At 38.2% G+C, this 12,204-nt stretch overlaps 1 long non-coding RNA gene across 1 annotated transcript; it reads right to left on the bottom strand.

The window, feature by feature from the left end:
• Positions 1-4,639: 4,639 nt before the first annotated feature.
• LOC132807057 (uncharacterized) lies at positions 4,640-5,680 on the bottom strand. The gene is made up of 3 exons (XR_009641920.1): positions 5,626-5,680; positions 5,470-5,523; positions 4,640-4,659 (listed from the first exon to the last, which is right to left on the bottom strand). It is a non-coding gene; the product is annotated as an uncharacterized LOC132807057 (long non-coding RNA).
• Positions 5,681-12,204: the final 6,524 nt, after the last annotated feature.

Genomic DNA, 12,204 nt, shown 5'->3' with positions numbered 1-12,204 from the left:
ATTAAGTGAGCTATATCACATATACTCTCCTTATGCTCTAAGCATTTTATAATACTAGCTTCTCTCCCAGTGTTATGCTCTTTCTTTTGCATTCAACACCTGCAATTTTATCATCAGGATGCTTCTTGCTAATATATTTGTCACTATACCCTCCATTTTTTCAAAACACTGTGTAATCTAGGAGTAGTGTACCTTTCACAGGAAGCTGTTCTCTGTCCAGTACCTCTCACGAAAAGCTGCCGACTTTAGTGCATGCACAGAACTACACGAAGACTAGGGCTGACATTCAGCTCATGCGCAGAACAAAGCTCATGAAATGATCACCGCTGGAATCGCGCAATTTCAACAGAGGGAAGTTTTCTCGAAACTCCCGTTCCTTAATAGGTAATACAATGACTGCAGATGCTGGAAACCAGATTCTGGATTAGTGGTGCTGGAAGAGCACAGCAGTCCTGATGAAGGGCTTTTGCCCGAAACGTCGATTTCGCTGCACTTTGGATGCTGCCTGAACTGCTGTGCTCTTCCAGCACCACTGATCCAGACTCCCGTTCCTTAATACCCAGCGACGTTTAAGCAAATCGTGCTGATGGAACACGTATTATCGAAGAACTACCTGTACTTGTGTTTCAGTGATTATTCTTATTGTTAATAGCATGTAGTTAAATTGCTTATAAATTCAGCTTCACATCTCAGAATAGTATATATAAGATGTAACGAAACTATTCAGTAATACTTAATAAATTTATGTACTGTCCTTCCCGTGTGAAGCTATCTAAAGCTTATAATATTGTGTGGACATCTTTCCCCATATGGTATTAGTAGTTAAAACTAGTTGTACCTTTATACAAGTCAAGGTTTTGGATATAGCTGTTGGATATGGCTGGCTGTTGAAATAGTTTTTGCAAGTGCTGAGGTTTATTGCAAGGCAATGAGGGGAATCAAAGTTTAAAGTAGTTGATGGGGTGTGAATCTTAGGTGACCAAGTTTCTTGAATATGTACGGATTACTTATGGAATTCACTATTGTTCGGTTGGAAAATATGGCAGCTAGTTTGTAAATAGCAAGGTTACACAAACAATCAATCATAAGTTACAACATATTTTTACCCCCTGCTTGTTACTTGAATATACTGCTCAAGACAATACCATGGAATCTTTTAGGGTCATTGAATTGGACAATGGTCCTTAGTTTAACAGTTGATCAGAAGACGTCACATTCAGCAGTACAATACTGGCCACTTTAGCTGAAATTGTGCATTCAATACTATGGGAAGCTTGAATTCAGAAGTTTCTAACTCAGTATTCAGAATCTTAACAATTTAGAGAATTGCACAGTAGGAATGTTATGCATTAATAATTTATACTTCCGAACCAATACTTCAGAGACATGAGTTCAGATCCCACCATGGCAGTTGGTGGCGTTCAAAGTTAATTATACATGGGAAATAAAATGCTAGTTTTGTAATTGATGATGATAAAACTATCACTTAAAAAATCATCTAGTTTATCAATGTCTATTAGGAATGAAATTTGATGAAATTCATATCCTTTCTGGCCTACATGTGACTCTGACTCAGCAATGTGGTCTCTTAGCTGCACAATGAACCAGCTTAATAATTAGTTCAATTCACAGGAAATTTGGAATGGGCAACAATCAGATGGCCTTGCCAGCAATGCTAAAACCCAACAGTGAATAAAAAAAGATAAACAAAAACAATAAAATACTTTGTTAATGTTACATTGTTTCAGCGGAGTTCAAATGAGTTCCATACCTTTTGTCCTTTCATTCCTGGGTCTCCTTTTTGACCCTATAGGAAATTTAGATTAATAAAAGTGGAGAGACATAACCAATTATATAAAGTAAAAGATTACTGTACACCAAAAAGATTAATGTTTAGCAATGACAATAAAACTTACATGAATTCCAGGATACCCAACATACCCAGGCCAGCCAGATATTCCCATATCTCCTTTTTGGCCTTTCAGTCCCTGTCAGATGGGATTATAAAGTCATGTAAAAACTTAATATAAAAATCATTGAGAAAGAATGCAAACATTACTACAATGTATTTTGTTAAAGCAAGGAATGGGGATGACAGTGGCAGCCATCCACCCAACTGTACGATGGCAGTGGCCAGCATTGGATGATCAAATGACATACCTCAAGTTTCATTTCACATTAGGAATGTCTGTTAAAAATGTTTTAATGTTTATCTGTTTTGAGTTTGTTCTTGTCCAAACAACAAAGGCAATTAGCTTATAGGTTTCTGTCAATGTCACCGCCAGCTTGGCAAAAATGAATTAATGCGATTGGTCTGAAGATTATCCCTTCCTCATTGTAAAGTTTGTGAGCTACGTAGAGTGGAACATACTTACAAATAGGGAACATTTCCACTGGTAGTTCACTACTACTTACATTGTAAACATTGAGCAAATATTTCTTACACAGAGTCATACAGCATGGATACAGATCCTTTGGTCCAACCAGCCCATACTGACCATAATCCCAAACTAAACTGATCCCACCTGCCTGCATTTAGTCAATATCCCTCCAAACATTTCTTATCCAAATGTCTTTTAAACGTTGTCACCATACCACTACATCCATCACTTCCTCTGGAAATTCATTCCACAGATGAACTACCCTCTGTGGAAACAAATTGCCCCTCATGGTTTGCACTGTTACTTCACCTCTAGGGACCCAGGTTCAATTCCGCCCTTGATCTACCATCGGTGTAGAATTTGCACATTCTGCCCATGTCTGTATGAGTTTCCTTCAGTGTTGAGAGTATGTTGTTGGAAAAGCACAGCAGGTCAGGGAGCATCTGAGGAGCAGGAGAATCGACATTTCAGGCCAGAGCACTTCATCAGATGGATGCTGCCTGGCCTGCTGTGCTTTTCCAGCAACGCATTCTCGACTCTGATCTGCAGATCACACTTTATCCATGAGTTTCCTCCAGTTACTTGTTTCCTCCCACAGTCCAAATTTGTGCAAGCTAGGTGCATTGGCTGTGGTAAATTACTAAGAAATGTTCAGGAATCTGTAGGCTTGTTGGATCAGTCATAGGAAATGCAGGGTTACAGGAATATGTGTTGGGGGTGGGATGCTCTTTGGAGTGTTGGTATGGACCCAATGGGCCAATTGGCCTGCTTCCACACTGTGAGGATTCTATGATTTTATGTCTAAACCATATCTGCTATTCCTCAGCCCATTGAACCAAATGTTCAAGATCTCTTTGTAATCTTAGATAACCTTCTTCACTGTGCACTACACCAACAACTTTGGTGTCATCCATAAACTTACTAACTATAACTTCTATATTCTCATCTAAATCATTTATATGAATGACAAACAAAAGTGGACCCAACGCTAGTCACAAGCCTCCAATCCAGAAAACACAAGCCTCCACTATTACCCTCTGTCTCTTGCAGTTAAGTCAATTTTGTATCCAATTGGCAAGTTCTGAATCTCATATGGTTTAACTTTACTAATGAGTCTACCATGTTGAATCTTGTTAAAGGTTTTACTGAAGTCCAAATAAATAACTTCTAATGCTCTGCCCTCAATCTTCTTGATTACTTCCTCACAAAGTTCAATCAAGTTTGTTAGATATGATTTCTCTCACACAAAATCATGCTGACTATCCTTAATTATTCCTTGCCTGTCCAAAGGCATATAAAACCTATCTTTCAGAATCACTTCCAAAAACGTACCCACCAGCGAATTCAAACTCACAGGTCTATAGTTCCCAGGCTTCTCCTTACATCACTTGTTAAACAAAGGCACAACATTAGCCACTCTCCAGTCATCCAGCACCTCTTCCATAGTTATAGAGGAAACAAATATTTCTTCAAGAGGTTCAACAATTTCCTCCCTAATTTCCCACAATGTCCTGGGATTCACAAGATCATGTTTACCACTGCTTGCAAATCTAAATTCAAATTGATAATCAAAATAAATATTTCTGTACTCAATAACCAGAAAAACACTGTCACATGGGGATTTGAAATCATGAATCCACCCAGCAATTCTTTAGTACAGTACTTAAATGTTTTTCTTTTTATTAAATCATTGAACAGAAGGTGATTAAAATACAAGAATCATAAAATACCATAAAAAGAAATCAAACTATAATTCTAACCACTTACAGGTTTCCCCATTGGACCCTCGTTACCTCGTGGTCCTGGAAATCCTTTCTCTCCCTTAAAAACATCAGAGAACTCAAAATGATTAAGGTCCTCTTAATTTGTTAGTGCTGCTCAAGTTATTCAAAAATATCAGCAAGTGAAAATATTTAATTTTCATAAACCTTTCGTCCAATAATGCCTTTTGGTCCTTGCAGACCCTGTGGTCCTTGATATGCCTAGGTATAGAAATTAGATTGTAATCATTACTTCTACTTGTGTATTCACATACAAATTAAGTTGATATTATTCACTTATATATTCAAAACATTATACCTCAATGCCAGGGACTCCTTCTCTTCCAGGTTGGCCTTGATCTCCTAAAATTCCCTGCAAAGAAAATGTAATGCCCATGCTCTAAGTAAGAGCTAACATGGATTTAGATAGCTTTGTGTAAATAGCTTATGATGGCACTCTAATATATTTGTACCTTATGTCCAGATTCTCCCTGTAACCCATCAGCTCCTGGAAATCCCTGTTCAAGCAAAATGTTTTGTTTATTTCATATTCTTGATAACCCACAAGTTTCTGAGAACATACTTCACAGTTTTAAACTTGGTAATAGTAACTATTAGTTCTTTCTCCTTCAATACTTCATACATCACATCACAAACAGGTTTAAAAGGTTGTCAATATCAATGTTGGTATTAAGTTCAGTTATCGAGATTCGGCAGATTCAATTGGCATGAAGTAGCACTCTTAACTGGTTACAAACAAATTATGAACAGTAGTAGGTTATTTGACACTTTGAACGTGGTCCAACAATCAATAATCCAATTATGATCTCATTGTGGTAAGAATTGCTGGCCTATAATATTCGTTAGTAATTAATTTAAGTAAATGGATGGAATACAGGAAGCTGTAAAGCCATTTCATCCTGACCAGAACTTCCTGTGAGTGTTGTTTTTCCCCAGGATTGTATGATCAGAGAATCAGCTATAACAGTACAATGTACATTGTTCATACATTGCCTTTGCCAGTCACTGTTCATAATAGTAAAATTGTACTGAATACAGCACTAGTCAGTGGAAACCGTCAGAATGGCTAACATACAAAGGTAAAATGCCACATTGGTAGGCTTGTTCTAAGTATGGGTTAAGTAGTTTTTGGGATATGGTTTACAGAGTTTGACTCTGCACTTAATATATCTTACACCTGTTCTGTAATTACACTAATAATTGACTATATATCAAAATAGAAGTATTCCAATCTTGACCATGAACATCTCACCACGAAAAAACAGGTTTAACAAAACAAATAAATCATGAGGCACAATATTACTCACAAGTTTTCCTTTGGTACCTTTCCTACCAGGTGACCCTGGATCACCCACAAGACCCTGCAAAAATATTTTAAGTAATATTGTTGAAACCAAATTATATTTAAGTAAATGTCAACAACAATTTAATATGTTAAGAAGATAATTTAAAAAGCAACTTACTCTGGCTCCTTTTATGCCAGGTTTCCCTTCAATACCAGGGAATCCTTTGTCACCCTGAAGATGTGAACAATTAAAATTAAATGGACAGAAAGAAAAACACAATAAATATTTTGAGGACTGCAATAATGTTCTTTGATCATAATTTTTTCTCATTATGATTGTACTTCACTTGAAGAGAATAGCGCTTGGAATGGAGAGATGATGGCAATATTACCAAACATGCAATCTGAAGACCTAGACTAATGCACTGGGGATATGAGTTCAAATCCCAGCATGATAGCTGAAGGAATTTAATTTGAATTCATATATCTGGAATCTAAAACTAGTTTCAATAATGGTGGTCATGACAACTATCATTAATTACTGTTTAAAAAAAATCTACCTCATTAAAGTCTTTTAGGGAAGGAAATCTGCAATTGTTACTCTATCTGGCCTTCTCAAATGACCATTTAGCAAGAGCGTTAACAAAAGTAGATATGGAAAGAGACCATCATTTTTCAATTGAATAAATTTGGTTAAGCACAGAAGTGTGGTAAATGGTTGTTTTTCAGTTTGGTGTACAGGATCTGGGATCACTACTTTTTTTTGCTGTGTATACTGGATCATAGATTAGACAGTAAAATTTCACAATTTGCTGAAGATACAAACTTGAAGAGGTTGTAAAAAGGGATGACAGTATGAATCATGCCAGATGACAAATAGGCCAACGCAATAGTCAGACGCATTAGATGGAAGTCAATGTGGAGGAGTGTGAGAGGATGCATTTTGCCCGAAGTGATATTGAAACGCAATACATGGTATAGGCTTAATGGCACAATTCTACAGAATGTACACGGAGAGATGGCTGGGGGTGCATGTGATGAATCTTTGAGTGTCAGGACATATTAAAACAAATAGTCATACAAGCACATGGGATCGTGAGTTTTATAAACAGGAAGGTTATGCTGAGCCTTTATAAAGTTCTTGTTAGGCCCCAACTTGAGTATTAATTACAATTCTGGTCACCACATTTTAGGAAAGGAGGAGTACAAAAGAGATTTGCTGGAATGATTCTAGGAATGGGAGGATTTAGTAACATGGCTGTGTGGGAGAAGGAGACTGAGGGGAGTTTTAAGAGAGATGCGCAAGCATTATGACAGGATTAAATAAGTTGGACAAGGAAAAGCTATTCTCATTAGCTGATAATACAAGGACTAATGCTACAGATGAGATTTTGTCTTGAGATGTAAGGGAAATATGTGGAAGAACGTTTCCTGATGCAGTGATTGGTAATGAGTTGGAACTCCATGCCCACAGAAGGTGGTAGAAATAGAAACAATCAAAAAAGAAATTAGATTCACATCTGAAAAAAATAAACTGGCATGACTATGGGGACTGAGTGGAATTACTACAGTAGTGCAGTACTGATAGTACAGTAGTAGTGTTCCTACCTCTAGACCAGAAGACCCAGGTTCAAATACCACCTGCTTCAGAGGTGTGTAATAACATCTTTGAACTGGTTGATTAGAAAATTGTGGGGGTTAGGACTGACTGGATTGCCCAGTGGGGAGTCAGCATGGATTTGATCCACTGAGTGACTGCCTTTTATGCTATAAATTACTCTATGTGTGCTGTTCAGTGTGAGAAACTGAGTAGTTAGAAAGCCAGTGAGAGTCTTGTATCAATACTTACAGCATGCCCACTGAATGAAACACAAATCAAGTACTTAAATAGGCAATGGCTGGCCTTTCCTGGGATTGAGCACTGGGGGATGAAATCCTAACCCCACAAGAACTGCCAACTAATCAGAGACTGTGCACTGCTCATAAACAACACCAGGGTGTCTGCTACCAGTATTATATTCACCCTAAGCTCAGTATTGCAAAGGGATGCTGGCTACAAGGGAGTGATAGAAGGACAGATATTGTGGGATGGAGGTTATAGGATAGCAGGAAGGATTCTGCAACAAGCCCATCACTTTCACATTCTGGGCAGCTCAGTCAAGCACTGAATGCAAGCAGAGTTTGCTTTTCAGTATTTCTGGAACATGAGTCTCGCATTCACTATTGAGTTGATGGATGGTAGTAGTGGAATGAGACCCTTAAGTGATCATTAATTTCCCATTTAATGGCCTCAGTTGGTGGTTAGGTGGTAAGGAAATCCACAAGCCTTTTCACCAAGGACTTAATCAAGTCAGAGCTGGAATGGATTGAGGTCTCCCTCATATTTTTTTCCACTGCATGGATCTCAGAGGTTCATTGTGGTAGCAACATCAGTAAGTGAGAACCAATGTGTCAGCACATTGATCAGCATGTGTGAAACCTCCAAGTGCTGTGTGGTTGCACAACTTAGGTGGAATATTAGTCACCACCTATCTCCCTGCTGCTGATTAAATGCCCCCGGAACAAAACCCGTCGTGGCAAAGGGCATTAAATTCTGACCCATGACTCATTGATCTGTGACAGCTTTAACATGACATGACAGCTTTATGCTCAGTAAACAAATTTGACCATTTAACACTGAGTGCCACAGACAAGTTTATTTATCTAATGAACCACTGGAATCATAAAACCTGTTAACAGTATGTCTTGAATACAACTTCCATATCATAACTTTACCTGATTGTATGATAATACTAAATTTCAGATAAATTTAGCGCTCAATTCAAAGCAAGTCAAAGTTTCTTAAGGCAATTTTCTAGTTAGCTACCAAATGATCATGTCATCCTGGAAACCCAGATCACTTTCAGGTTTGGATCTTCATTAACATTCTTCCAGCAAGCTACAGGTGATAAAAGGAATTCCAAAACTGATCTAACTGCACAAACCATCCAAATAGACACAGCCGGATTGAAATTCCAAGAGGGGGATTATGAATGTACTCTCACCAGGCCTTGACTTTTGTGAGGCCCTTCAGGAGCACTTCTGTCCAAATGAATTCATAAAAATCTCTTAAATAAAAAATAAGACCATATTTTTGACTTGACCTTCAGCACAACATTGATCTCTGCAAGGATCATTTGCTAGGTGTTTTTTCGTAAAAAAAACTAATGCCTCCAAATTGCAACAAATAAACTTCTTTTTAAACTACAAATATATTTATAATTTTCTGTTTTAGCTTTGAATGGCTGAAAATTCATATGTTACCAAAGAAACTGCTTGACTAATCTAGGCATCACAATCCACTGCACGAATTTCTTTGGATCAAATTTCTGTTAACTATCCCTATAATCTCTTTTCCCTCAAAGTTGATTAATTTGTTTTCCATATTTATCAGACAGTTTATAGTGCATGTAAAATATACTGCCCAAGATACATTAATTTTTATCAAAGGATCTGTTATAAACTGTTGTTTAATAACAAGACATAAAAAGACAACTTATTAAACAGCAATGGTCTAAGCAAATTAAATCTCAGTTTATAACAGATATTGTCATTACCTTCACTCCCTGTAATCCCCATATGCCTTCATGTCCTGTTTCACCTTTGTTTCCCTAGAAATTAAAAATAATTCATTTATCTTAATAATACTGTTTCTGAATAATCAAGTATTATTTACTTGTAAATGTTACCTCAGTCACTGTGACAATATATACTGTGAAACTTTGCATTACAGCTAAAAAAAAATTACATTTATTCATGCTGCTTCACTGATGACAACAAAAAAAAGACCCAGCAATGATAATGGCCCGGATATTCTGATGGCCAGATAATTGATGTAGCAGACAAAACTGAATTGCATGGCGAGACCGTGCAGAAACCCTGACACAACTGAATCCGTGAGAAGTGCTCATTGGAGCTGTCAGAATTTTCAGACAGGCAATTCCCCTGCATCTGGACCCCTTTAAAATGGGAACATTTGGAAGGTCTAGTTCACTTAAGTTTACTAACTTCCCAGGAAAGGTTAGAGGATTAAAGACATACTCCATCTAGTAGGTAATTATTAAATTGAACTGCCAACTCGCTGCACCCATCAATGCACCATCCATAGATCTGGTACAAGCCCTTCCTTCTCTCCAACCTGACAGCCCCACAACCAAATTAACACCATCACCCTTCCCTGCTGAATCCAACTCAACCCATCATGTCGGTTGCAAGTCAGAACCAGCACCTTCCATTGCCAGACCTCAATTCTCTAATAACAATCCCTGATAGATCCCAACCACCATCACCACTCCAACATCTCACCATTACACCCAATGTGTTCTCTAGACCTGACCCAACATTTCCACCCTCAGAACTTGACATACCCCATGAGCAGACCTTGCAAGATCGAACTCAATATCACCAAAATCCCAATGCATACTTATTCTTCCTGCTGAAATAGACATTTGCATATGTGGCTTCTTCACAATTTATTCTCCTATATACCTTTATGTTCTCAGCAAATCTGACAAACACACCTTCTGTCCCTTTCAACCAGTAATTTATATAAATTGTAACCTGTTGAGGTCCCAGCACTAAATCCTGTGGAATACCACTCATTATATCCTATCAACCTGGGAAAGGGTCATTTATGTCAACTTTCTGCTTCCTTTTATTCATCCCACCCCCTACATCATGAGCTTTTAATTTCCTCAATAATCTTTGATGTGTTGCCTTATAAGTGCTTCTGGAAATCTAAGTATAGTGCATCCATCAGTTCCCCTTTATTTATGACACATAACTCAAATAACTCCAATAGCCTAAGTAAATATAATTTCTCTTTCACAAAACCATGTTGACTTAATCTGATTGTGTTGAACTTAAACTGCCCTGCTATTGTTTCTTTAATAATAGCTTCTAATGGATGGTAAACTAATTTGTTTTTCATTTCCTGCTTTCTGTCTCCTTCCTTTTTTGAATAAATAATTTCCAATCTGTTGCTGATTCAAGAGAAATCTGGGAGCAGATTTTTTTAAAAATTCACTTGTATTTTTACAAGACATGGCAACCCTTTTTGAAATACCTGGACACAGATTTATCTGCCACACTAACAAGGACTTTTATATAGCTGCAACAATTGTGTTTCATGAGTCCAATATCCAGGGAGGAGGAACTGTGAATGTATGAGTGTTTTGTTTGGCTGGGCTGAGTTATTACTATTTATTTGATTGTTGTTAGGTATTTATTTAGTTAGTTAAATAGCTAGTTTAGGTTTTTTTAAAATTTTATACTTCTCTCTATGTTGTGGTTCTGCTCGCCGAGCTGGAAGTTTTTGCTGCAAACGTTTCGTTCTCTGGCTAGGGAACATCATCAGTGCTGTTGGAGCCTCGTGTGAAGCGCTGCTTTGATGTTTCTTCCAGTATTTATATTGGTTTGTTCTTGCCGCTTCCGGGTGTCAGTTTCAGCTGTAGTGATTTGTATGTGGGGTCCAGGTCGATGTGTCTGTTGATGGATGTTCTTTCCGCTTCCGAGTGTCAGTTTCAGCTGTAGTGGTTTGTATATGGTGTCCAGGTCAATGTGTCTGTTGATGGAGTTTGGGGATGAATGGCATTCATCCCCAAACTCCATCAACAGACACATTGACCTGGACACCATATACAAACCACTACAGCTGAAACTGACACTCGGAAGCGGAAAGAACATCCATCAACAGACACATCGACCTGGACCCCACATACAAATCACTACAGCTGAAACTGACACCCGGAAGCGGCAAGAACAAACCAATATAAATACCGGAAGAAACATCAAAGCAGCGCTTCACACGAGGCTCCAACAGCACTGATGATGTTCCCTAGCCAGGGAACGAAACGTTTGCAGCAAAAACTTCCAGCTCGGCGAGCAGAACCACAACAACGGATACCCGAGCTACAAATCTTCAATCAGATTTTAAACTTCTCTCTATATGTTTATACACTCGTATAGGAGGGTGGGGTGGGGAATTTCTTTTATTGTTTGGATTTAGTTTTGTACTATTTTTGTACTGTTTTGAATTGCATTGTTTTGTATTTGTTGTAATAATTAATTATCTATTTTTTCTTAAGATTATAAAAAGAATTCACTTGTGGGATGTGGGAGTTGCTGGCTAGACCAACAGTTATTTTCAATCCCTTGGTCCCTAAAGGATGTGGTAGTGAGATGCAGTCTGTGTTGTAGGTAGATACACAATGCTGTTAGGGTGGGAGCTCTAAGTTTTGATGCAGTGATAGTGAACGAACACTGACATGCTTCCAACTCAGGATGGTTAGGAGATTGGAGGGGAACTTGCAGGTGGTGATGTTCCCATGAATCTGCTGCCCTTCTCCTTCTACAAGGAAATAATTATGAGTTTGGAAGGTGCGATCTCTGGATCTTTGGTGAATTTCTTTAGTGCATCTTGCAGATAGTACACACTCCTGGTCCTGAGCATAGTAATGGAGGGAATGGATACTTGTGGATGTGGTGACCATCAAGTCAGCTGCTTTGATCTAAATGGTATCAAACTTTGAGTGTTGTGAGAGCAGCTTTCATCCAGGCACATGGGAGTTTTCCATCGCATTCCTGTCTTGCGGACAGGTTTTGGATAGTCAAAAGGTGAGTTACTTGCTGCAATATTCCTAGCCTCTGGCCTGCTCTTGTATTCATGGTATTTATATGGTGAGTCCAGTTGACTTTCTGGTCAATGGTAACCCCAGGA

Source organism: Hemiscyllium ocellatum, chromosome 3, assembly GCF_020745735.1.
Source record: "Hemiscyllium ocellatum isolate sHemOce1 chromosome 3, sHemOce1.pat.X.cur, whole genome shotgun sequence".
Lineage (NCBI taxonomy): Eukaryota > Metazoa > Chordata > Chondrichthyes > Orectolobiformes > Hemiscylliidae > Hemiscyllium > Hemiscyllium ocellatum.
Note: the sequence above shows the minus strand (reverse complement) of the source record. Positions and strands in the feature narration are given on the sequence as shown.